Consider the following 27485-nt stretch of genomic DNA (forward strand, 5'->3'; position numbering starts at 1 on the left):
CACACAGCTTTCAGAGCTGGGTCAGAGATCAAATCTGTTCTGTATATTTAACCTGGTCTTTCAGGCTAGCATGATCTGATTTACTGGAGTGACACCTCAATTTAAAGCTAAGATTCAGACCTTTTCATAGAGTCCAACATTGTTGAGTTTACCCCTTCTGGTGGCTAGCAGCACACTGATGAATTATGGTTACATTCAGCTGTTTTCAAAAGGCCCGCAGCCAACTGGTTTTATATTCTAACTTATCCTCCTGTATTTCTGGTAAACCTGCTTCAAATCAAACATGTTGCACATCAAATTAAAGCTTAGGTTCTCTTCTTTCCAACATTTTTTGGCTTTCCATCATAGCACAACCTGGCTGCTTAAAATCAGAAATTTAGTATGGTCAATACCACACAGCTTTCAGAGCTGGGTCAGAGGTCAAATCTGTTCTGTATATTTAGCCTGGTCCTTCAGGCTAGCATGATCTGATTTACTGGAGTGATACCTCAATTTAAAGCTCAGATTTAGACCTTTTCATAGAGTCCAACATTGTTGATTTTACCCCTTCTGGTGGCTAGCAGCACACTGATTAATTATGTTTACATTCAGCTGTTTTCAAAAGGCCTGCAGCCAACAGGTTTTATATTCTAACTTATCCTCCTGTATTTCTGGTAAACCTGCTTCAAATCAAACATGTTGCACATCAAATTAAAGCTTAGGTTCTCTTCTTTCCATCAATTGTTGGCTTTCCATCATAGCACAACCTGGCTGCTTAAAATCAGACATTTAGTATGGTCAATACCACACAGCTTTGAGAGCTGGGTCAGAGGTCAAATCTGTTCTGTATATTTAGCCTGGTCCTTCAGGCTAGCATGATCTGAATTACTGGAGTGACACCTCAATTTAAAGCTAAGATTCAGACTTTTTCATAGAGTCCAACATTGTTGAGTTTACCCCTTCTGGTGGCTAGCAGCACACTGATGAATTATGTTTACATTCAGCTGTTTTCAAAAGGCCTGCAGCCAACAGGTTTTATATTCTAACTTATCCTCCTGTATTTCTGGTAAACCTGCTTCAAATCAAACATGTTGCACATCAAATTAAAGCTTAGGTTCTCTTCTTTCCATCAATTGTTGGCTTTCCATCATAGCACAACCTGGCTGCTTAAAATCAGACATTTAGTATGGTCAATACCACACAGCTTTCAGAGCTGGGTCAGAGGTCAAATCTGTTCTGTATATTTAGCCTGGTCCTTCAGGCTAGCATGATCTGATTTACTGGAGTGACACCTCAATTTAAAGCTAAGATTCAGACTTTTTCACAGAGTCCAACATTGTTGAGTTTACCCCTTCTGGTGGCTAGCAGCACACTGATGAATTATGGTTACATTCAGCTGTTTTCAAAAGGCCTGCAGCCAACAGGTTTTCTATTCTAACTTATCCTCCTGTATTTCTGGTAAACCTGCTTCAAATCAAACATGTTGCACATCAAATTAAAGCTTAGGTTCTCTTCTTTCCATCAATTGTTGGCTTTCCATCCTATCACAACCTGGCTGCTTAAAATCAGACATTTAGTGTGGTCAATACCACACAGCTTTCAGAGCTGGGTCAGAGGTCAAATCTGTTCTGTATATTTAGCCTGGTCTTTCAGGCTAGCATGATCTGATTTACTGGAGTGACACCTCAATTTAAAGCTCAGATTCAGACTTTTTCATAGAGTCCAACATTGTTGATTTTACCCCTTCTGGTGGCTAGCAGCACACTGATTAATTATGGTTACATTCAGCTGTTTTCAAAAGGCCTGCAGCCAACAGGTTTTATATTCTAACTTATCCTCCTGTATTTCTGGTAAACCTGCTTCAAATCAAACATGTTGCACATCAAATTAAAGTTTAGGTTCTCTTCTTTCCATCAATTGTTGGCTTTCCATCATAGCACAACCTGACTGCTTAAAATCAGACATTTAGTGTGGTCAATACCACACAGCTTTCAGAGCTGGGTCAGAGGTCAAATCTGTTCTGTATATTTAGCCTGGTCTTTCAGGCTAGCATGATCTAATTTACTGGAGTGACACCTCAATTTAAAGCTCAGATTCAGACCTTTTCATAGAGTCCAACATTGTTGAGTTTACCCCTTCTGGTGGCTAGCAGCACACTGATGAATTATGGTTACATTCAGCTGTTTTCAAAAGGCCTGCAGCCAACAGGTTTTATAGTCTAACTTATCCTCATGTATTTCTGGCAAACCTGCTTCAAATCAAACATGTTGCACATCAAATTAAAGCTTAGGTTCTCTTCTTTCCATCAATTGTTGGCTTTCCATCCTATCACAACCTGGCTGCTTAAAATCAGACATTTAGTATGGTCAATACCACACAGCTTTCAGAGCTGGGTCAGATGTCAAATCTGTTCTGTATATTTAGCCTGGTCCTTCAGGCTAGCATGATCTGATTTACTGGAGTGACACCTCAATTTAAAGCTAAGATTCAGACCTTTTCATAGAGTCCAACATTGTTGAGTTTACCCCTTCTGGTGGCTAGCAGCACACTGATGAATTATGGTTACATTCAGCTGTTTTCAAAAGGCCTGCAGCCAACAGCTTTTATATTCTAACTTATCCTCCTGTATTTCTGGTAAACCTGCTTCAAATCAAACATGTTGCACATCAAATTAAAGCTTAGGTTCTCTTCTTTCCATCAATTGTTGGCTTTCCATCCTATCACAACCTGGCTGCTTAAAATCAGACATTTAGTATGGTCAATACCACACAGCTTTCAGAGCTGGGTCAGAGATCAAATCTGTTCTGTATATTTAACCTGGTCTTTCAGGCTAGCATGATCTGATTTACTGGAGTGACACCTCAATTTAAAGCTAAGATTCAGACCTTTTCATAGAGTCCAACATTGTTGAGTTTACCCCTTCTGGTGGCTAGCAGCACACTGATGAATTATGGTTACATTCAGCTGTTTTCAAAAGGCCCGCAGCCAACTGGTTTTATATTCTAACTTATCCTCCTGTATTTCTGGTAAACCTGCTTCAAATCAAACATGTTGCACATCAAATTAAAGCTTAGGTTCTCTTCTTTCCAACATTTTTTGGCTTTCCATCCTATCACAACCTGGCTGCTTAAAATCAGACATTTAGTATGGTCAATACCACACAGCTTTCAGAGCTGGGTCAGAGATCAAATCTGTTCTGTATATTTAACCTGGTCTTTCAGGCTAGCATGATCTGATTTACTGGAGTGACACCTCAATTTAAAGCTAAGATTCAGACCTTTTCATAGAGTCCAACATTGTTGAGTTTACCCCTTCTGGTGGCTAGCAGCACACTGATGAATTATGGTTACATTCAGCTGTTTTCAAAAGGCCCGCAGCCAACTGGTTTTATATTCTAACTTATCCTCCTGTATTTCTGGTAAACCTGCTTCAAATCAAACATGTTGCACATCAAATTAAAGCTTAGGTTCTCTTCTTTCCAACATTTTTTGGCTTTCCATCATAGCACAACCTGGCTGCTTAAAATCAGAAATTTAGTATGGTCAATACCACACAGCTTTCAGAGCTGGGTCAGAGGTCAAATCTGTTCTGTATATTTAGCCTGGTCCTTCAGGCTAGCATGATCTGATTTACTGGAGTGATACCTCAATTTAAAGCTCAGATTTAGACCTTTTCATAGAGTCCAACATTGTTGATTTTACCCCTTCTGGTGGCTAGCAGCACACTGATTAATTATGTTTACATTCAGCTGTTTTCAAAAGGCCTGCAGCCAACAGGTTTTATATTCTAACTTATCCTCCTGTATTTCTGGTAAACCTGCTTCAAATCAAACATGTTGCACATCAAATTAAAGCTTAGGTTCTCTTCTTTCCATCAATTGTTGGCTTTCCATCATAGCACAACCTGGCTGCTTAAAATCAGACATTTAGTATGGTCAATACCACACAGCTTTGAGAGCTGGGTCAGAGGTCAAATCTGTTCTGTATATTTAGCCTGGTCCTTCAGGCTAGCATGATCTGAATTACTGGAGTGACACCTCAATTTAAAGCTAAGATTCAGACTTTTTCATAGAGTCCAACATTGTTGAGTTTACCCCTTCTGGTGGCTAGCAGCACACTGATGAATTATGTTTACATTCAGCTGTTTTCAAAAGGCCTGCAGCCAACAGGTTTTATATTCTAACTTATCCTCCTGTATTTCTGGTAAACCTGCTTCAAATCAAACATGTTGCACATCAAATTAAAGCTTAGGTTCTCTTCTTTCCATCAATTGTTGGCTTTCCATCATAGCACAACCTGGCTGCTTAAAATCAGACATTTAGTATGGTCAATACCACACAGCTTTCAGAGCTGGGTCAGAGGTCAAATCTGTTCTGTATATTTAGCCTGGTCCTTCAGGCTAGCATGATCTGATTTACTGGAGTGACACCTCAATTTAAAGCTAAGATTCAGACTTTTTCACAGAGTCCAACATTGTTGAGTTTACCCCTTCTGGTGGCTAGCAGCACACTGATGAATTATGGTTACATTCAGCTGTTTTCAAAAGGCCTGCAGCCAACAGGTTTTCTATTCTAACTTATCCTCCTGTATTTCTGGTAAACCTGCTTCAAATCAAACATGTTGCACATCAAATTAAAGCTTAGGTTCTCTTCTTTCCATCAATTGTTGGCTTTCCATCCTATCACAACCTGGCTGCTTAAAATCAGACATTTAGTGTGGTCAATACCACACAGCTTTCAGAGCTGGGTCAGATGTCAAATCTGTTCTGTATATTTAGCCTGCTCTTTCAGGCTAGCATGATCTGATTTACTGGAGTGACACCTCAATTTAAAGCTCAGATTCAGACCTTTTCATAGAGTCCAACATTGTTGATTTTACCCCTTCTGGTGGCTAGCAGCACACTGATGAATTATGGTTACATTCAGCTGTTTTCAAAAGGCCTGCAGCCAACAGGTTTTCTATTCTAACTTATCCTCCTGTATTTCTGGTAAACCTGCTTCAAATCAAACATGTTGCACATCAAATTAAAGCTTAGGTTCTCTTCTTTCCAACAATTGTTGGCTTTCCATCATAGCACAACCTGGCTGCTTAAAATCAGACATTTAGTGTGGTCAATACCACACAGCTTTCAGAGCTGGGTCAGAGGTCAAATCTGTTCTGTATATTTAGCCTGGTCTTTCAGGCTAGCATGATCTGATTTACTGGAGTGATACCTCAATTTAAAGCTCAGATTCAGACCTTTTCATAGAGTCCAACATTGTTCATTTTAAACCTTCTGGTGGCTAGCAGCACACTGATGAATTATTGTTACATTCAGCTGTTTTCAAAAGGCCTGCATCCAACTGGTTTTATAGTCTAACTTATCCTCCTGTATTTCTGGTCAACCTGCTTCAAATCAAACATGTTGCACATCAAATTAAAGCTTAGGTTCTCTTCTTTCCAACAATTGTTGGCTTTCCATCCTATCACAAGCTGGCTGCTTAAAATCAGACATTTAGTGTGGTCAATACCACACAGCTTTCAGAGCTGGGTCAGATGTCAAATCTGTTCTGTATATTTAGCCTGGTCTTTCAGGCTAGCATGATCTGATTTACTGGAGTGACACCTCAATTTAAAGCTCAGATTCAGACCTTTTCATAGAGTCCAACATTGTTGATTTTACCCCTTCTGGTGGCTAGCAGCACACTGATGAATTATGGTTACATTCAGCTGTTTTCAAAAGGCCTGCAGCCAACAGGTTTTCTATTCTAACTTATCCTCCTGTATTTCTGGTAAACCTGCTTCAAATCAAACATGTTGCACATCAAATTAAAGCTTAGGTTCTCTTCTTTCCATCAATTGTTGGCTTTCCATCATAGCACAACCTGGCTGCTTAAAATCAGACATTTAGTATGGTCAATACCACACAGCTTTCAGAGCTGGGTCAGAGGTCAAATCTGTTCTGTATATTTAGCCTGGTCCTTCAGGCTAGCATGATCTGATTTACTGGAGTGACACCTCAATTTAAAGCTAAGATTCAGACTTTTTCACAGAGTCCAACATTGTTGAGTTTACCCCTTCTGGTGGCTAGCAGCACACTGATGAATTATGGTTACATTCAGCTGTTTTCAAAAGGCCTGCAGCCAACAGGTTTTCTATTCTAACTTATCCTCCTGTATTTCTGGTAAACCTGCTTCAAATCAAACATGTTGCACATCAAATTAAAGCTTAGGTTCTCTTCTTTCCATCAATTGTTGGCTTTCCATCCTATCACAACCTGGCTGCTTAAAATCAGACATTTAGTGTGGTCAATACCACACAGCTTTCAGAGCTGGGTCAGATGTCAAATCTGTTCTGTATATTTAGCCTGCTCTTTCAGGCTAGCATGATCTGATTTACTGGAGTGACACCTCAATTTAAAGCTCAGATTCAGACCTTTTCATAGAGTCCAACATTGTTGATTTTACCCCTTCTGGTGGCTAGCAGCACACTGATGAATTATGGTTACATTCAGCTGTTTTCAAAAGGCCTGCAGCCAACAGGTTTTCTATTCTAACTTATCCTCCTGTATTTCTGGTAAACCTGCTTCAAATCAAACATGTTGCACATCAAATTAAAGCTTAGGTTCTCTTCTTTCCAACAATTGTTGGCTTTCCATCATAGCACAACCTGGCTGCTTAAAATCAGACATTTAGTGTGGTCAATACCACACAGCTTTCAGAGCTGGGTCAGAGGTCAAATCTGTTCTGTATATTTAGCCTGGTCTTTCAGGCTAGCATGATCTGATTTACTGGAGTGATACCTCAATTTAAAGCTCAGATTCAGACCTTTTCATAGAGTCCAACATTGTTCATTTTAAACCTTCTGGTGGCTAGCAGCACACTGATGAATTATTGTTACATTCAGCTGTTTTCAAAAGGCCTGCATCCAACTGGTTTTATAGTCTAACTTATCCTCCTGTATTTCTGGTCAACCTGCTTCAAATCAAACATGTTGCACATCAAATTAAAGCTTAGGTTCTCTTCTTTCCAACAATTGTTGGCTTTCCATCCTATCACAAGCTGGCTGCTTAAAATCAGACATTTAGTGTGGTCAATACCACACAGCTTTCAGAGCTGGGTCAGATGTCAAATCTGTTCTGTATATTTAGCCTGGTCTTTCAGGCTAGCATGATCTGATTTACTGGAGTGACACCTCAATTTAAAGCTCAGATTCAGACCTTTTCATAGAGTCCAACATTGTTGATTTTACCCCTTCTGGTGGCTAGCAGCACACTGATGAATTATGGTTACATTCAGCTGTTTTCAAAAGGCCTGCAGCCAACAGGTTTTCTATTCTAACTTATCCTCCTGTATTTCTGGTAAACCTGCTTCAAATCAAACATGTTGCACATCAAATTAAAGCTTAGGTTCTCTTCTTTCCATCAATTGTTGGCTTTCCATCCTATCACAACCTGGCTGCTTAAAATCAGACATTTAGTGTGGTCAATACCACACAGCTTTCAGAGCTGGGTCAGATGTCAAATCTGTTCTGTATATTTAGCCTGCTCTTTCAGGCTAGCATGATCTGATTTACTGGAGTGACACCTCAATTTAAAGCTCAGATTCAGACCTTTTCATAGAGTCCAACATTGTTGATTTTACCCCTTCTGGTGGCTAGCAGCACACTGATGAATTATGGTTACATTCAGCTGTTTTCAAAAGGCCTGCAGCCAACAGGTTTTCTATTCTAACTTATCCTCCTGTATTTCTGGTAAACCTGCTTCAAATCAAACATGTTGCACATCAAATTAAAGCTTAGGTTCTCTTCTTTCCAACAATTGTTGGCTTTCCATCATAGCACAACCTGGCTGCTTAAAATCAGACATTTAGTGTGGTCAATACCACACAGCTTTCAGAGCTGGGTCAGAGGTCAAATCTGTTCTGTATATTTAGCCTGGTCTTTCAGGCTAGCATGATCTGATTTACTGGAGTGATACCTCAATTTAAAGCTCAGATTCAGACCTTTTCATAGAGTCCAACATTGTTCATTTTAAACCTTCTGGTGGCTAGCAGCACACTGATGAATTATTGTTACATTCAGCTGTTTTCAAAAGGCCTGCATCCAACTGGTTTTATAGTCTAACTTATCCTCCTGTATTTCTGGTCAACCTGCTTCAAATCAAACATGTTGCACATCAAATTAAAGCTTAGGTTCTCTTCTTTCCAACAATTGTTGGCTTTCCATCCTATCACAAGCTGGCTGCTTAAAATCAGACATTTAGTGTGGTCAATACCACACAGCTTTCAGAGCTGGGTCAGAGGTCAAATCTGTTCTGTATATTTAGCCTGGTCTTTCAGGCTAGCATGATCTGATTTACTGGAGTGATACCTCAATTTAAAGCTCAGATTCAGACCTTTTCATAGAGTCCAACATTGTTCATTTTAAACCTTCTGGTGGCTAGCAGCACACTGATGAATTATTGTTACATTCAGCTGTTTTCAAAAGGCCTGCATCCAACTGGTTTTATAGTCTAACTTATCCTCCTGTATTTCTGGTCAACCTGCTTCAAATCAAACATGTTGCACATCAAATTAAAGCTTAGGTTCTCTTCTTTCCAACAATTGTTGGCTTTCCATCCTATCACAAGCTGGCTGCTTAAAATCAGACATTTAGTGTGGTCAATACCACACAGCTTTCAGAGCTGGGTCAGATGTCAAATCTGTTCTGTATATTTAGCCTGGTCTTTCAGGCTAGCATGATCTGATTTACTGGAGTGACACCTCAATTTAAAGCTCAGATTCAGACCTTTTCATAGAGTCCAACATTGTTGATTTTACCCCTTCTGGTGGCTAGCAGCACACTGATGAATTATGGTTACATTCAGCTGTTTTCAAAAGGCCTGCAGCCAACAGGTTTCCTATTCTAACTTATCCTCCTGTATTTCTGGTAAACCTGCTTCAAATCAAACATGTTGCACATCAAATTAAAGCTTAGGTTCTCTTCTTTCCATCAATTGTTGGCTTTCCATCCTATCACAACCTGGCTGCTTAAAATCAGACATTTAGTGTGGTCAATACCACACAGCTTTCAGAGCTGGGTCAGATGTCAAATCTGTTCTGTATATTTAGCCTGCTCTTTCAGGCTAGCATGATCTGATTTACTGGAGTGACACCTCAATTTAAAGCTCAGATTCAGACCTTTTCATAGAGTCCAACATTGTTGATTTTACCCCTTCTGGTGGCTAGCAGCACACTGATTAATTATGGTTACATTCAGCTGTTTTCAAAAGGCCTGCAGCCAACAGGTTTTATATTCTAACTTATCCTCCTGTATTTCTGGTAAACCTGCTTCAAATCAAACATGTTGCACATCAAATTAAAGCTTAGGTTCTCTTCTTTCCATCAATTGTTGGCTTTCCATCATAGCACAACCTGGCTGCTTAAAATCAGACATTTAGTATGGTCAATACCACACAGCTTTCAGAGCTGGGTCAGAGGTCAAATCTGTTCTGTATATTTAGCCTGGTCCTTCAGGCTAGCATGATCTGATTTACTGGAGTGACACCTCAATTTAAAGCTAAGATTCAGACTTTTTCATAGAGTCCAACATTGTTGAGTTTACCCCTTCTGGTGGCTAGCAGCACACTGATGAATTATGGTTACATTCAGCTGTTTTCAAAAGGCCTGCAGCCAACAGGTTTTCTATTCTAACTTATCCTCCTGTATTTCTGGTAAACCTGCTTCAAATCAAACATGTTGCACATCAAATTAAAGCTTAGGTTCTCTTCTTTCCATCAATTGTTGGCTTTCCATCCTATCACAACCTGGCTGCTTAAAATCAGACATTTAGTGTGGTCAATACCACACAGCTTTCAGAGCTGGGTCAGATGTCAAATCTGTTCTGTATATTTAGCCTGCTCTTTCAGGCTAGCATGATCTGATTTACTGGAGTGACACCTCAATTTAAAGCTCAGATTCAGACCTTTTCATAGAGTCCAACATTGTTGATTTTACCCCTTCTGGTGGCTAGCAGCACACTGATGAATTATGGTTACATTCAGCTGTTTTCAAAAGGCCTGCAGCCAACAGCTTTTATATTCTAACTTATCCTCCTGTATTTCTGGTAAACCTGCTTCAAATCAAACATGTTGCACATCAAATTAAAGCTTAGGTTCTCTTCTTTCCAACAATTGTTGGCTTTCCATCATAGCACAACCTGGCTGCTTAAAATCAGACATTTAGTGTGGTCAATACCACACAGCTTTCAGAGCTGGGTCAGAGGTCAAATCTGTTCTGTATATTTAGCCTGGTCTTTCAGGCTAGCATGATCTGATTTACTGGAGTCATACCTCAATTTAAAGCTCAGATTCAGACCTTTTCATAGAGTCCAACATTGTTGATTTTACCCCTTCTGGTGGCTAGCAGCACACTGATTAATTATGGTTACATTCAGCTGTTTTCAAAAGGCCTGCAGCCAACAGGTTTTATATTCTAACTTATCCTCCTGTATTTCTGGTAAACCTGCTTCAAATCAAACATGTTGCACATCAAATTAAAGCTTAGGTTCTCTTCTTTCCATCAATTGTTGGCTTTCCATCATAGCACAACCTGGCTGCTTAAAATCAGACATTTAGTATGGTCAATACCACACAGCTTTCAGAGCTGGGTCAGAGGTCAAATCTGTTCTGTATATTTAGCCTGGTCCTTCAGGCTAGCATGATCTGATTTACTGGAGTGACACCTCAATTTAAAGCTAAGATTCAGACTTTTTCATAGAGTCCAACATTGTTGAGTTTACCCCTTCTGGTGGCTAGCAGCACACTGATGAATTATGGTTACATTCAGCTGTTTTCAAAAGGCCTGCAGCCAACAGGTTTTCTATTCTAACTTATCCTCCTGTATTTCTGGTAAACCTGCTTCAAATCAAACATGTTGCACATCAAATTAAAGCTTAGGTGCTCTTCTTTCCATCAATTGTTGGCTTTCCATCCTATCACAACCTGGCTGCTTAAAATCAGACATTTAGTGTGGTCAATACCACACAACTTTCAGAGCTGGGTCAGATGTCAAATCTGTTCTGTATATTTAGCCTGCTCTTTCAGGCTAGCATGATCTGATTTACTGGAGTGACACCTCAATTTAAAGCTCAGATTCAGACCTTTTCATAGAGTCCAACATTGTTGATTTTACCCCTTCTGGTGGCTAGCAGCACACTGATGAATTATGGTTACATTCAGCTGTTTTCAAAAGGCCTGCAGCCAACAGCTTTTATATTCTAACTTATCCTCCTGTATTTCTGGTAAACCTGCTTCAAATCAAACATGTTGCACATCAAATTAAAGCTTAGGTTCTCTTCTTTCCAACAATTGTTGGCTTTCCATCATAGCACAACCTGGCTGCTTAAAATCAGACATTTAGTGTGGTCAATACCACACAGCTTTCAGAGCTGGGTCAGAGGTCAAATCTGTTCTGTATATTTAGCCTGGTCTTTCAGGCTAGCATGATCTGATTTACTGGAGTCATACCTCAATTTAAAGCTCAGATTCAGACCTTTTCATAGAGTCCAACATTGTTGATTTTACCCCTTCTGGTGGCTAGCAGCACACTGATTAATTATGGTTACATTCAGCTGTTTTCAAAAGGCCTGCAGCCAACAGGTTTTATATTCTAACTTATCCTCCTGTATTTCTGGTCAACCTGCTTCAAATCAAACATGTTGCACATCAAATTAAAGCTTAGGTTCTCTTCTTTCCATCAATTGTTGGCTTTCCATCATAGCACAACCTGGCTGCTTAAAATCAGACATTTAGTATGGTCAATACCACACAGCTTTCAGAGCTGGGTCAGAGGTCAAATCTGTTCTGTATATTTAGCCTGGTCCTTCAGGCTAGCATGATCTGATTTACTGGAGTGACACCTCAATTTAAAGCTAAGATTCAGACTTTTTCATAGAGTCCAACATTGTTGAGTTTACCCCTTCTGGTGGCTAGCAGCACACTGATGAATTATGGTTACATTCAGCTGTTTTCAAAAGGCCTGCAGCCAACAGGTTTTCTATTCTAACTTATCCTCCTGTATTTCTGGTAAACCTGCTTCAAATCAAACATGTTGCACATCAAATTAAAGCTTAGGTTCTCTTCTTTCCATCAATTGTTGGCTTTCCATCCTATCACAACCTGGCTGCTTAAAATCAGACATTTAGTGTGGTCAATACCACACAGCTTTCAGAGCTGGGTCAGATGTCAAATCTGTTCTGTATATTTAGCCTGCTCTTTCAGGCTAGCATGATCTGATTTACTGGAGTGACACCTCAATTTAAAGCTCAGATTCAGACCTTTTCATAGAGTCCAACATTGTTGATTTTACCCCTTCTGGTGGCTAGCAGCACACTGATGAATTATGGTTGCATTCAGCTGTTTTCAAAAGGCCTGCAGCCAACAGGTTTTATATTCTAACTTATCCTCCTGTATTTCTGGTAAACCTGCTTCAAATCAAACATGTTGCACATCAAATTAAAGCTTAGGTTCTCTTCTTTCCAACAATTGTTGGCTTTCCATCATAGCACAACCTGGCTGCTTAAAATCAGACATTTAGTGTGGTCAATACCACACAGCTTTCAGAGCTGGGTCAGAGGTCAAATCTGTTCTGTATATTTAGCCTGGTCTTTCAGGCTAGCATGATCTGATTTACTGGAGTGATACCTCACTTTAAAGCTCAGATTCAGACCTTTTCATAGAGTCCAACATTGTTCATTTTAAACCTTCTGGTGGCTAGCAGCACACTGATGAATTATTGTTACATTCAGCTGTTTTCAAAAGGCCTGCATCCAACTGGTTTTATAGTCTAACTTATCCTCCTGTATTTCTGGTCAACCTGCTTCAAATCAAACATGTTGCACATCAAATTAAAGCTTAGGTTCTCTTCTTTCCAACAATTGTTGGCTTTCCATCCTATCACAAGCTGGCTGCTTAAAATCAGACATTTAGTGTGGTCAATACCACACAGCTTTCAGAGCTGGGTCAGAGGTCAAATCTGTTCTGTATATTTAGCCTGGTCTTTCAGGCTAGCATGATCTGATTTACTGGAGTGACACCTCAATTTAAAGCTCAGATTCAGACCTTTTCATAGAGTCCAACATTGTTGATTTTACCCCTTCTGGTGGCTAGCAGCACACTGATGAATTATGGTTACATTCAGCTGTTTTCAAAAGGCCTGCAGCCAACTGGTTTTCTATTCTAACTTATCCTCCTGTATTTCTGGTAAACCTGCTTCAAATCAAACATGTTGCACATCAAATTAAAGCTTAGGTTCTCTTCTTTCCATCAATTGTTGGCTTTCCATCATAGCACAACCTGGCTGCTTAAAATCAGACATTTAGTGTGGTCAATACCACACAGCTTTCAGAGCTGGGTCAGAGGTCAAATCTGTTCTGTATATTTAGCCTGGTCTTTCAGGCTAGCATGATCTGATTTACTGGAGTGACACCTCAATTTAAAGCTCAGATTCAGACCTTTTCATAGAGTCCAACATTGTTGAGTTTACCCCTTCTGGTGGCTAGCAGCACACTGATGAATTATGGTTACATTCAGCTCTTTTCAAAAGGCCTGCAGCCAACAGGTTTTATAGTCTAACTTATCCTCTTGTATTTCTGGTAAACCTGCTTCAAATCAAACATGTTGCACATCAAATTAAAGCTTAGGTTCTCTTCTTTCCATCAATTGTTGGCTTTCCATCCTATCACAACCTGGCTGCTTAAAATCAGACATTTAGTGTGGTCAATACCACACAGCTTTCAGAGCTGGGTCAGATGTCAAATCTGTTCTGTATATTTAGCCTGCTCTTTCAGGCTAGCATGATCTGATTTACTGGAGTGACACCTCAATTTAAAGCTAAGATTCAGACCTTTTCATAGAGTCCAACATTGTTGTGTTCACCCCTTCTGGTGGCTAGCAGCACACTGATGAATTATGGTTACATTCAGCTGTTTTCAAAAGGCCTGCAGCCAACTGGTTTCATATTCTAACTTATCCTCCTGTATTTCTGGTAAACCTGCTTCAAATCAAACATGTTGCACATCAAATTAAAGCTTAGGTTCTCTTCTTTCCATCAATTGTTGGCTTTCCATCCTATCACAACCTGGCTGCTTAAAATCAGACATTTAGTGTGGTCAATACCACACAGCTTTCAGAGCTGGGTCAGAGGTCAAATCTGTTCTGTATATTTAACCTGGTCTTTCAGGCTAGCATGATCTGATTTACTGGAGTGACACCTCAATTTAAAGCTCAGATTCAGACCTTTTCATAGAGTCCAACATTGTTGAGTTTACCCCTTCTGGTGGCTAGCAGCACACTGATGAATTATGGTTACATTCAGCTCTTTTCAAAAGGCCTGCAGCCAACAGGTTTTATATTCTAACTTATCCTCCTGTATTTCTGGTAAACCTGCTTCAAATCAAACATGTTGCACATCAAATTAAAGCTTAGGTTCTCTTCTTTCCATCAATTGTTGGCTTTCCATCCTATCACAACCTGGCTGCTTAAAATCAGACATTTAGTATGGTCAATACCACACAGCTTTCAGAGCTGGGTCAGAGGTCAAATCTGTTCTGTATATTTAACCTGGTCTTTCAGGCTAGCATGATCTGATTTACTGGAGTGACACCTCAATTTAAAGCTAAGATTCAGACCTTTTCATAGAGTCCAACATTGTTGAGTTTACCCCTTCTGGTGGCTAGCAGCACACTGATGAATTATGGTTACATTCAGCTGTTTTCAAAAGGCCCGCAGCCAACTGGTTTTATATTCTAACTTATCCTCCTGTATTTCTGGTAAACCTGCTTCAAATCAAACATGTTGCACATCAAATTAAAGCTTAGGTTCTCTTCTTTCCAACATTTTTTGGCTTTCCATCATAGCACAAGCTGGCTGCTTAAAATCAGACATTTAGTATGGTCAATACCACACAGCTTTCAGAGCTGGGTCAGAGGTCAAATCTGTTCTGTATATTTAGCCTGGTCCTTCAGGCTAGCATGATCTGATTTACTGGAGTGACACCTCAATTTAAAGCTAAGATTCAGACCTTTTCATAGAGTCCAACATTGTTGAGTTTACCCCTTCTGGTGGCTAGCAGCACACTGATGAATTATGGTTACATTCAGCTCTTTTCAAAAGGCCTGCAGCCAACAGGTTTTATATTCTACCTTATCCTCCTGTATTTCTGGTAAACCTGCTTCAAATCAAACATGTTGCACATCAAATTAAAGCTTAGGTTCTCTTCTTTCCAACAATTTTTGGCTTTCCATCATAGCACAAGCTGGCTGCTTAAAATCAGACATTTAGTATGGTCAATACCACACAGCTTTCAGAGCTGGGTCAGAGGTCAAATCTGTTCTGTATATTTAGCCTGGTCTTTCAGGCTAGCATGATCTGATTTACTGGAGTGATACCTCCATGTAAAGCTCAGATTCAGACCTTTTCATAGAGTCCAACATTGTTGAATTTACCCCTTCTGGTGGCTAGCAGCACACTGATGAATTATGGTTACATTCAGCTCTTTTCAAAAGGCCTGCAGCCAACAGGTTTTATATTCTAACTTATCCTCCTGTATTTCTGGTAAACCTGCTTCAAATCAAACATGTTGCACATCAAATTAAAGCTTAGGTTCTCTTCTTTCCATCAATTGTTGGCTTTCCATCCTATCACAACCTGGCTGCTTAAAATCAGACATTTAGTATGGTCAATACCACACAGCTTTCAGAGCTGGGTCAGAGGTCAAATCTGTTCTGTATATTTAGCCTGGTCTTTCAGGCTAGCATGATCTGATTTACTGAAGTGACACCTCAATTTAAAGCTAAGATTCAGACCTTTTCATAGACTCCAACATTGTTGAGTTTACCCCTTCTGGTGGCTTGCAGCACACTGATGAATTATGGTTACATTCAGCTCTTTTCAAAAGGCCTGCAGCCAACAGTTTTTATATTCTAACTTATCCTCCTGTATTTCTGGTAAACCTGCTTCAAATCAAACATGTTGCACATCAAATTAAAGCTTAGGTTCTCTTCTTTCCAACAATTTTTGGCTTTCCATCATAGCACAAGCTGGCTGCTTAAAATCAGACATTTAGTATGGTCAATACCACACAGCTTTCAGAGCTGGGTCAGAGGTCAAATCTGTTCTGTATATTTAGCCTGGTCTTTCAGGCTAGCATGATCTGATTTACTGGAGTGATACCTCCATGTAAAGCTCAGATTCAGACCTTTTCATAGAGTCCAACATTGTTGAGTTTACCCCTTCTGGTGGCTAGCAGCACACTGATGAATTATGGTTACATTCAGCTCTTTTCAAAAGGCCTGCAGCCAACAGGTTTTATATTCTAACTTATCCTCCTGTATTTCTGGTAAACCTGCTTCAAATCAAACATGTTGCACATCAAATTAAAGCTTAGGTTCTCTTCTTTCCATCAATTGTTGGCTTTCCATCCTATCACAACCTGGCTGCTTAAAATCAGACATTTAGTATGGTCAATACCACACAGCTTTCAGAGCTGGGTCAGAGGTCAAATCTGTTCTGTATATTTAGCCTGGTCTTTCAGGCTAGCATGATCTGATTTACTGAAGTGACACCTCAATTTAAAGCTAAGATTCAGACCTTTTCATAGACTCCAACATTGTTGAGTTTACCCCTTCTGGTGGCTTGCAGCACACTGATGAATTATGGTTACATTCAGCTCTTTTCAAAAGGCCTGCAGCCAACAGTTTTTATATTCTAACTTATCCTCCTGTATTTCTGGTAAACCTGCTTCAAATCAAACATGTTGCACATCAAATTAAAGCTTAGGTTCTCTTCTTTCCATCAATTGTTGGCTTTCCATCCTATCACAACCTGGCTGCTTAAAATCAGACATTTAGTGTGGTCAATACCACACAGCTTTCAGAGCTGGGTCAGAGGTCAAATCTGTTCTGTATATTTAGCCTGGTCTTTCAGGCTAGCATGATCTGATTTACTGGAGTGACACCTCAATTTAAAGCTCAGATTCAGACCTTTTCATAGAGTCCAACATTGTTGATTTTACCCCTTCTGGTGGCTAGCAGCACACTGATGAATTATGGTTACATTCAGCTGTTTTTAAAAGGCCTGCAGCCAACAGGTTTTCTATTCTAACTTATCCTCCTGTATTTCTGGTAAACCTGCTTCAAATCAAACATGTTGCACATCAAATTAAAGCTTAGGTTCTCTTCTTTCCATCAATTGTTGGCTTTCCATCCTATCACAACCTGACTGCTTAAAATCAGACATTTAGTATGGTCAATACCACACAGCTTTCAGAGCTGGGTCAGAGGTCAAATCTGTTCTGTATATTTAGCCTGGTCTTTCAGGCTAGCATGATCTGATTTACTGAAGTGACACCTCAATTTAAAGCTAAGATTCAGACCTTTTCATAGACTCCAACATTGTTGAGTTTACCCCTTCTGGTGGCTTGCAGCACACTGATGAATTATGGTTACATTCAGCTCTTTTCAAAAGGCCTGCAGCCAACAGTTTTTATATTCTAACTTATCCTCCTGTATTTCTGGTAAACCTGCTTCAAATCAAACATGTTGCACATCAAATTAAAGCTTAGGTTCTCTTCTTTCCATCAATTGTTGGCTTTCCATCCTATCACAACCTGGCTGCTTAAAATCAGACATTTAGTGTGGTCAATACCACACAGCTTTCAGAGCTGGGTCAGAGGTCAAATCTGTTCTGTATATTTAGCCTGGTCTTTCAGGCTAGCATGATCTGATTTACTGGAGTGACACCTCAATTTAAAGCTCAGATTCAGACCTTTTCATAGAGTCCAACATTGTTGATTTTACCCCTTCTGGTGGCTAGCAGCACACTGATGAATTATGGTTACATTCAGCTGTTTTTAAAAGGCCTGCAGCCAACAGGTTTTCTATTCTAACTTATCCTCCTGTATTTCTGGTAAACCTGCTTCAAATCAAACATGTTGCACATCAAATTAAAGCTTAGGTTCTCTTCTTTCCATCAATTGTTGGCTTTCCATCCTATCACAACCTGACTGCTTAAAATCAGACATTTAGTATGGTCAATACCACACAGCTTTCAGAGCTGGGTCAGAGGTCAAATCTGTTCTGTATATTTAGCCTGGTCCTTCAGGCTAGCATGATCTGATTTACTGGAGTGACACCTCAATTTAAAGCTAAGATTCAGACCTTTTCATAGAGTCCAACATTGTTGAGTTTACCCCTTCTGGTGGCTATCAGCACACTGATGAATTATGGTTACATTCAGCTGTTTTCAAAAGGCCCGCAGCCAACAGGTTTTATATTCTAACTTATCCTCCTGTATTTCTGGTAAACCTGCTTCAAATCAAACATGTTGCACATCAAATTAAAGCTTAGGTTCTCTTCTTTCCAACAATTGTTGGCTTTCCATCATAGCACAAGCTGGCTGCTTAAAATCAGACATTTAGTATGGTCAATACCACACAGCTTTCAGAGCTGGGTCAGAGGTCAAATCTGTTCTGTATATTTAGCCTGGTCTTTCAGGCTAGCATGATCTGATTTACTGGAGTGATACCTCCATGTAAAGCTCAGATTCAGACCTTTTCATAGAGTCCAACATTGTTAATTTTAACCCTTCTGGTGGCTAGCAGCACACTGATGAATTATGGTTACATTCAGCTGTTTTCAAAAGGCCTGCAGCCAACAGGTTTTATATTCTAACTTATCCTCCTGTATTTCTGGTAAACCTGCTTCAAATCAAACATGTTGCACATCAAATTAAAGCTTAGGTTCTCTTCTTTCCATCAATTGTTGGCTTTCCATCCTATCACAACCTGACTGCTTAAAATCAGACATTTAGTATGGTCAATACCACACAGCTTTCAGAGCTGGGTCAGAGGTCAAATCTGTTCTGTATATTTAGCCTGGTCCTTCAGGCTAGCATGATCTGATTTACTGGAGTGACACCTCAATTTAAAGCTAAGATTCAGACCTTTTCATAGAGTCCAACATTGTTGAGTTTACCCCTTCTGGTGGCTATCAGCACACTGATGAATTATGGTTACATTCAGCTGTTTTCAAAAGGCCCGCAGCCAACAGGTTTTATATTCTAACTTATCCTCCTGTATTTCTGGTAAACCTGCTTCAAATCAAACATGTTGCACATCAAATTAAAGCTTAGGTTCTCTTCTTTCCAACAATTGTTGGCTTTCCATCATAGCACAAGCTGGCTGCTTAAAATCAGACATTTAGTATGGTCAATACCACACAGCTTTCAGAGCTGGGTCAGAGGTCAAATCTGTTCTGTATATTTAGCCTGGTCCTTCAGGCTAGCATGATCTGATTTACTGGAGTGACACCTCAATTTAAAGCTAAGATTCAGACCTTTTCATAGAGTCCAACATTGTTGAGTTTACCCCTTCTGGTGGCTATCAGCACACTGATGAATTATGGTTACATTCAGCTGTTTGCAAAAGGCCCGCAGCCAACAGGTTTTATATTCTAACTTATCCTCCTGTATTTCTGGTAAACCTGCTTCAAATCAAACATGTTGCACATCAAATTAAAGCTTAGGTTCTCTTCTTTCCAACAATTGTTGGCTTTCCATCATAGCACAAGCTGGCTGCTTAAAATCAGACATTTAGTATGGTCAATACCACACAGCTTTCAGAGCTGGGTCAGAGGTCAAATCTGTTCTGTATATTTAGCCTGGTCTTTCAGGCTAGCATGATCTGATTTACTGGAGTGATACCTCCATGTAAAGCTCAGATTCAGACCTTTTCATAGAGTCCAACATTGTTAATTTTAACCCTTCTGGTGGCTAGCAGCACACTGATGAATTATGGTTACATTCAGCTGTTTTCAAAAGGCCTGCAGCCAACAGGTTTTATATTCTAACTTATCCTCCTGTATTTCTGGTAAACCTGCTTCAAATCAAACATGTTGCACATCAAATTAAAGCTTAGGTTCTCTTCTTTCCATCAATTGTTGGCTTTCCATCCTATCACAACCTGACTGCTTAAAATCAGACATTTAGTATGGTCAATACCACACAGCTTTCAGAGCTGGGTCAGAGGTCAAATCTGTTCTGTATATTTAGCCTGGTCCTTCAGGCTAGCATGATCTGATTTACTGGAGTGACACCTCAATTTAAAGCTAAGATTCAGACCTTTTCAGAGAGTCCAACATTGTTGAGTTTACCCCTTCTGGTGGCTATCAGCACACTGATGAATTATGGTTACATTCAGCTGTTTTCAAAAGGCCCGCAGCCAACAGGTTTTATATTCTAACTTATCCTCCTGTATTTCTGGTAAACCTGCTTCAAATCAAACATGTTGCACATCAAATTAAAGCTTAGGTTCTCTTCTTTCCAACAATTGTTGGCTTTCCATCATAGCACAAGCTGGCTGCTTAAAATCAGACATTTAGTATGGTCAATACCACACAGCTTTCAGAGCTGGATCAGAGGTCAAATCTGTTCTGTATATTTAGCCTGGTCTTTCAGGCTAGCATGATCTGATTTACTGGAGTGACACCTCAATTTAAAGCTCAGATTCAGACCTTTTCATAGAGTCCAACATTGTTCATTTTAAACCTTCTGGTGGCTATCAGCACACTGATGAATTATGGTTATATTCAACTGTCTTTAAAAGGCCTGCAGCCAACTGGTTTTATATTCTAACTTATCCTCCTGTATTTCTGGTAAACCTGCTTCAAATCAAACATGTTGCACATCAAATTAAAGCTTAGGTTCTCTTCTTTCCATCAATTTTCGGCTTTCCATCATAGCACAACCTGGCTGCTTAAAATCAGACATTTTGTGTGGTCAATACCAGACAGCTTTCAGAGCTGGGTCAGAGGTCAAATCTGTTCTGTATATTTAGCCTGGTCTTTCAGGCTAGCATGATCTGATTTACTGGAGTGATACCTCAATTTAAAGCTCAGATTCAGACCTTTTCATAGAGTCCAACATTGTTCATTTTAAACCTTCTGGTGGCTAGCAGCACACTGATGAATTATGGTTATATTCAACTGTTTTTAAAAGGCCTGCAGCCAACTGGTTTTATATTCTAACTTATCCTCCTGTATTTCTGGTAAACCTGCTTCAAATCAAACATGTTGCACATCAAATTAAAGCTTAGGTTCTCTTCTTTCCAACAATTGTTGGCTTTCCATCATAGCACAACCTGGCTGCTTAAAATCAGACATTTAGTGTGGTCAATACCACACAGCTTTCAGAGCTGGGTCAGAGGTCAAATCTGTTCTGTATATTTAGCCTGGTCTTTCAGGCTAGCATGATCTGATTTACTGGAGTGATACCTCAATTTAAAGCTCAGATTCAGACCTTTTCATAGAGTCCAACATTGTTGAGTTTACCCCTTCTGGTGGCTATCAGCACACTGATGAATTATGGTTACATTCAGCTGTTTTCAAAAGGCCCGCAGCCAACAGGTTTTATATTCTAACTTATCCTCCTGTATTTCTGGTAAACCTGCTTCAAATCAAACATGTTGCACATCAAATTAAAGCTTAGGTTCTCTTCTTTCCAACAATTGTTGGCTTTCCATCATAGCACAAGCTGGCTGCTTAAAATCAGACATTTAGTATGGTCAATACCACACAGCTTTCAGAGCTGGGTCAGAGGTCAAATCTGTTCTGTATATTTAGCCTGGTCTTTCAGGCTAGCATGATCTGATTTACTGGAGTGATACCTCCATGTAAAGCTCAGATTCAGACCTTTTCATAGAGTCCAACATTGTTAATTTTAACCCTTCTGGTGGCTAGCAGCACACTGATGAATTATGGTTACATTCAGCTGTTTTCAAAAGGCCTGCAGCCAACAGGTTTTATATTCTAACTTATCCTCCTGTATTTCTGGTAAACCTGCTTCAAATCAAACATGTTGCACATCAAATTAAAGCTTAGGTTCTCTTCTTTCCATCAATTGTTGGCTTTCCATCCTATCACAACCTGACTGCTTAAAATCAGACATTTAGTATGGTCAATACCACACAGCTTTCAGAGCTGGGTCAGAGGTCAAATCTGTTCTGTATATTTAGCCTGGTCCTTCAGGCTAGCATGATCTGATTTACTGGAGTGACACCTCAATTTAAAGCTAAGATTCAGACCTTTTCATAGAGTCCAACATTGTTGAGTTTACCCCTTCTGGTGGCTATCAGCACACTGATGAATTATGGTTACATTCAGCTGTTTTCAAAAGGCCCGCAGCCAACAGGTTTTATATTCTAACTTATCCTCCTGTATTTCTGGTAAACCTGCTTCAAATCAAACATGTTGCACATCAAATTAAAGCTTAGGTTCTCTTCTTTCCAACAATTGTTGGCTTTCCATCATAGCACAAGCTGGCTGCTTAAAATCAGACATTTAGTATGGTCAATACCACACAGCTTTCAGAGCTGGGTCAGAGGTCAAATCTGTTCTGTATATTTAGCCTGGTCTTTCAGGCTAGCATGATCTGATTTACTGGAGTGACACCTCAATTTAAAGCTCAGATTCAGACCTTTTCATAGAGTCCAACATTGTTCATTTTAAACCTTCTGGTGGCTATCAGCACACTGATGAATTATGGTTATATTCAACTGTCTTTAAAAGGCCTGCAGCCAACTGGTTTTATATTCTAACTTATCCTCCTGTATTTCTGGTAAACCTGCTTCAAATCAAACATGTTGCACATCAAATTAAAGCTTAGGTTCTCTTCTTTCCATCAATTTTCGGCTTTCCATCATAGCACAACCTGGCTGCTTAAAATCAGACATTTTGTGTGGTCAATACCAGACAGCTTTCAGAGCTGGGTCAGAGGTCAAATCTGTTCTGTATATTTAGCCTGGTCTTTCAGGCTAGCATGATCTGATTTACTGGAGTGATACCTCAATTTAAAGCTCAGATTCAGACCTTTTCATAGAGTCCAACATTGTTCATTTTAAACCTTCTGGTGGCTAGCAGCACACTGATGAATTATGGTTATATTCAACTGTTTTTAAAAGGCCTGCAGCCAACTGGTTTTATATTCTAACTTATCCTCCTGTATTTCTGGTAAACCTGCTTCAAATCAAACATGTTGCACATCAAATTAAAGCTTAGGTTCTCTTCTTTCCAACAATTGTTGGCTTTCCATCATAGCACAACCTGGCTGCTTAAAATCAGACATTTAGTGTGGTCAATACCACACAGCTTTCAGAGCTGGGTCAGAGGTCAAATCTGTTCTGTATATTTAGCCTGGTCTTTCAGGCTAGCATGATCTGATTTACTGGAGTGATACCTCAATTTAAAGCTCAGATTCAGACCTTTTCATAGAGTCCAACATTGTTGATTTTACCCCTTCTGGTGGCTAGCAGCACACTGATTAATTATGGTTACATTCAGCTGTTTTCAAAAGGCCTGCAGCCAACAGGTTTTATATTCTAACTTATCCTCCTGTATTTCTGGTAAACCTGCTTCAAATCAAACATGTTGCACATCAAATTAAAGCTTAGGTTCTCTTCTTTCCATCAATTGTTGGCTTTCCATCATAGCACAACCTGGCTGCTTAAAATCAGACATTTAGTATGGTCAATACCACACAGCTTTGAGAGCTGGGTCAGAGGTCAAATCTGTTCTGTATATTTAACCTGGTCTTTCAGGCTAGCATGATCTGATTTACTGGAGTGACACCTCAATTTAAAGCTCAGATTCAGACCTTTTCATAGAGTCCAACATTGTTGAGTTTACCCCTTCTGGTGGCTAGCAGCACACTGATGAATTATGGTTACATTCAGCTCTTTTCAAAAGGCCTGCAGCCAACAGGTTTTCTATTCTAACTTATCCTCCTGTATTTCTGGTAAACCTGCTTCAAATCAAACATGTTGCACATCAAATTAAAGCTTAGGTTCTCTTCTTTCCATCAATTGTTGGCTTTCCATCCTATCACAACCTGGCTGCTTAAAATCAGACATTTAGTGTGGTCAATACCACACAGCTTTCAGAGCTGGGTCAGAGGTCAAATCTGTTCTGTATATTTAACCTGGTCTTTCAGGCTAGCATGATCTGATTTACTGGAGTGACACCTCAATTTAAAGCTAAGATTCAGACCTTTTCATAGAGTCCAACATTGTTGAGTTTACCCCTTCTGGTGGCTAGCAGCACACTGATGAATTATGGTTACATTCAGCTGTTTTCAAAAGGCCCGCAGCCAACAGGTTTTATATTCTAACTTATCCTCCTGTATTTCTGGTAAACCTGCTTCAAATCAAACATGTTGCACATCAAATTAAAGCTTAGGTTCTCTTCTTTCCAACAATTGTTGGCTTTCCATCATAGCACAAGCTGGCTGCTTAAAATCAGACATTTAGTATGGTCAATACCACACAGCTTTCAGAGCTGGGTCAGAGGTCAAATCTGTTCTGTATATTTAGCCTGGTCTTTCAGGCTAGCATGATCTGATTTACTGGAGTGATACCTCCATGTAAAGCTCAGATTCAGACCTTTTCATAGAGTCCAACATTGTTAATTTTAACCCTTCTGGTGGCTAGCAGCACACTGATGAATTATGGTTACATTCAGCTGTTTTCAAAAGGCCTGCAGCCAACAGGTTTTATATTCTAACTTATCCTCCTGTATTTCTGGTAAACCTGCTTCAAATCAAACATGTTGCACATCAAATTAAAGCTTAGGTTCTCTTCTTTCCATCAATTGTTGGCTTTCCATCCTATCACAACCTGACTGCTTAAAATCAGACATTTAGTATGGTCAATACCACACAGCTTTCAGAGCTGGGTCAGAGGTCAAATCTGTTCTGTATATTTAGCCTGGTCCTTCAGGCTAGCATGATCTGATTTACTGGAGTGACACCTCAATTTAAAGCTAAGATTCAGACCTTTTCATAGAGTCCAACATTGTTGAGTTTACCCCTTCTGGTGGCTATCAGCACACTGATGAATTATGGTTACATTCAGCTGTTTTCAAAAGGCCCGCAGCCAACAGGTTTTATATTCTAACTTATCCTCCTGTATTTCTGGTAAACCTGCTTCAAATCAAACATGTTGCACATCAAATTAAAGCTTAGGTTCTCTTCTTTCCAACAATTGTTGGCTTTCCATCATAGCACAAGCTGGCTGCTTAAAATCAGACATTTAGTATGGTCAATACCACACAGCTTTCAGAGCTGGATCAGAGGTCAAATCTGTTCTGTATATTTAGCCTGGTCTTTCAGGCTAGCATGATCTGATTTACTGGAGTGACACCTCAATTTAAAGCTCAGATTCAGACCTTTTCATAGAGTCCAACATTGTTCATTTTAAACCTTCTGGTGGCTATCAGCACACTGATGAATTATGGTTATATTCAACTGTCTTTAAAAGGCCTGCAGCCAACTGGTTTTATATTCTAACTTATCCTCCTGTATTTCTGGTAAACCTGCTTCAAATCAAACATGTTGCACATCAAATTAAAGCTTAGGTTCTCTTCTTTCCATCAATTTTCGGCTTTCCATCATAGCACAACCTGGCTGCTTAAAATCAGACATTTTGTGTGGTCAATACCAGACAGCTTTCAGAGCTGGGTCAGAGGTCAAATCTGTTCTGTATATTTAGCCTGGTCTTTCAGGCTAGCATGATCTGATTTACTGGAGTGATACCTCAATTTAAAGCTCAGATTCAGACCTTTTCATAGAGTCCAACATTGTTCATTTTAAACCTTCTGGTGGCTAGCAGCACACTGATGAATTATGGTTATATTCAACTGTTTTTAAAAGGCCTGCAGCCAACTGGTTTTATATTCTAACTTATCCTCCTGTATTTCTGGTAAACCTGCTTCAAATCAAACATGTTGCACATCAAATTAAAGCTTAGGTTCTCTTCTTTCCAACAATTGTTGGCTTTCCATCATAGCACAACCTGGCTGCTTAAAATCAGACATTTAGTGTGGTCAATACCACACAGCTTTCAGAGCTGGGTCAGAGGTCAAATCTGTTCTGTATATTTAGCCTGGTCTTTCAGGCTAGCATGATCTGATTTACTGGAGTGATACCTCAATTTAAAGCTCAGATTCAGACCTTTTCATAGAGTCCAACATTGTTGATTTTACCCCTTCTGGTGGCTAGCAGCACACTGATGAATTATGGTTACATTCAGCTGTTTTCAAAAGGCCTGCAGCCAACAGGTTTTATATTCTAACTTATCCTCCTGTATTTCTGGTAAACCTGCTTCAAATCAAACATGTTGCACATCAAATTAAAGCTTAGGTTCTCTTCTTTCCATCAATTGTTGGCTTTCCATCATAGCACAACCTGGCTGCTTAAAATCAGACATTTAGTATGGTCAATACCACACAGCTTTGAGAGCTGGGTCAGAGGTCAAATCTGTTCTGTATATTTAACCTGGTCTTTCAGGCTAGCATGATCTGATTTACTGGAGTGACACCTCAATTTAAAGCTCAGATTCAGACCTTTTCATAGAGTCCAACATTGTTGAGTTTACCCCTTCTGGTGGCTAGCAGCACACTGATGAATTATGGTTACATTCAGCTCTTTTCAAAAGGCCTGCAGCCAACAGGTTTTCTATTCTAACTTATCCTCCTGTATTTCTGGTAAACCTGCTTCAAATCAAACATGTTGCACATCAAATTAAAGCTTAGGTTCTCTTCTTTCCATCAATTGTTGGCTTTCCATCCTATCACAACCTGGCTGCTTAAAATCAGACATTTAGTATGGTCAATACCACACAGCTTTCAGAGCTGGGTCAGAGATCAAATCTGTTCTGTATATTTAACCTGGTCTTTCAGGCTAGCATGATCTGATTTACTGGAGTGACACCTCAATTTAAAGCTAAGATTCAGACCTTTTCATAGAGTCCAACATTGTTGAGTTTACCCCTTCTGGTGGCTAGCAGCACGCTGATGAATTATGGTTACATTCAGCTGTTTTCAAAAGGCCCGCAGCCAACTGGTTTTATATTCTAACTTATCCTCCTGTATTTCTGGTAAACCTGCTTCAAATCAAACATGTTGCACATCAAATTAAAGCTTAGGTTCTCTTCTTTCCATCAATTGTTGGCTTTCCATCCTATCACAACCTGGCTGCTTAAAATCAGACATTTAGTGTGGTCAATACCACACAGCTTTCAGAGCTGGGTCAGATGTCAAATCTGTTCTGTATATTTAGCCTGCTCTTTCAGGCTAGCATGATCTGATTTACTGGAGTGACACCTCAATTTAAAGCTCAGATTCAGACCTTTTCATAGAGTCCAACATTGTTGATTTTACCCCTTCTGGTGGCTAGCAGCACACTGATGAATTATGGTTACATTCAGCTGTTTTCAAAAGGCCTGCAGCCAACAGGTTTTATATTCTAACTTATCCTCCTGTATTTCTGGTAAACCTGCTTCAAATCAAACATGTTGCACATCAAATTAAAGCTTAGGTTCTCTTCTTTCCAACAATTGTTGGCTTTCCATCATAGCACAACCTGGCTGCTTAAAATCAGACATTTAGTGTGGTAAATACCACACAGCTTTCAGAGCTGGGTCAGAGGTCAAATCTGTTCTGTAT

Source organism: Centroberyx gerrardi, chromosome 2 (genome assembly GCF_048128805.1).
Source record: "Centroberyx gerrardi isolate f3 chromosome 2, fCenGer3.hap1.cur.20231027, whole genome shotgun sequence".
NCBI classification, from domain to species: domain Eukaryota; kingdom Metazoa; phylum Chordata; class Actinopteri; order Beryciformes; family Berycidae; genus Centroberyx; species Centroberyx gerrardi.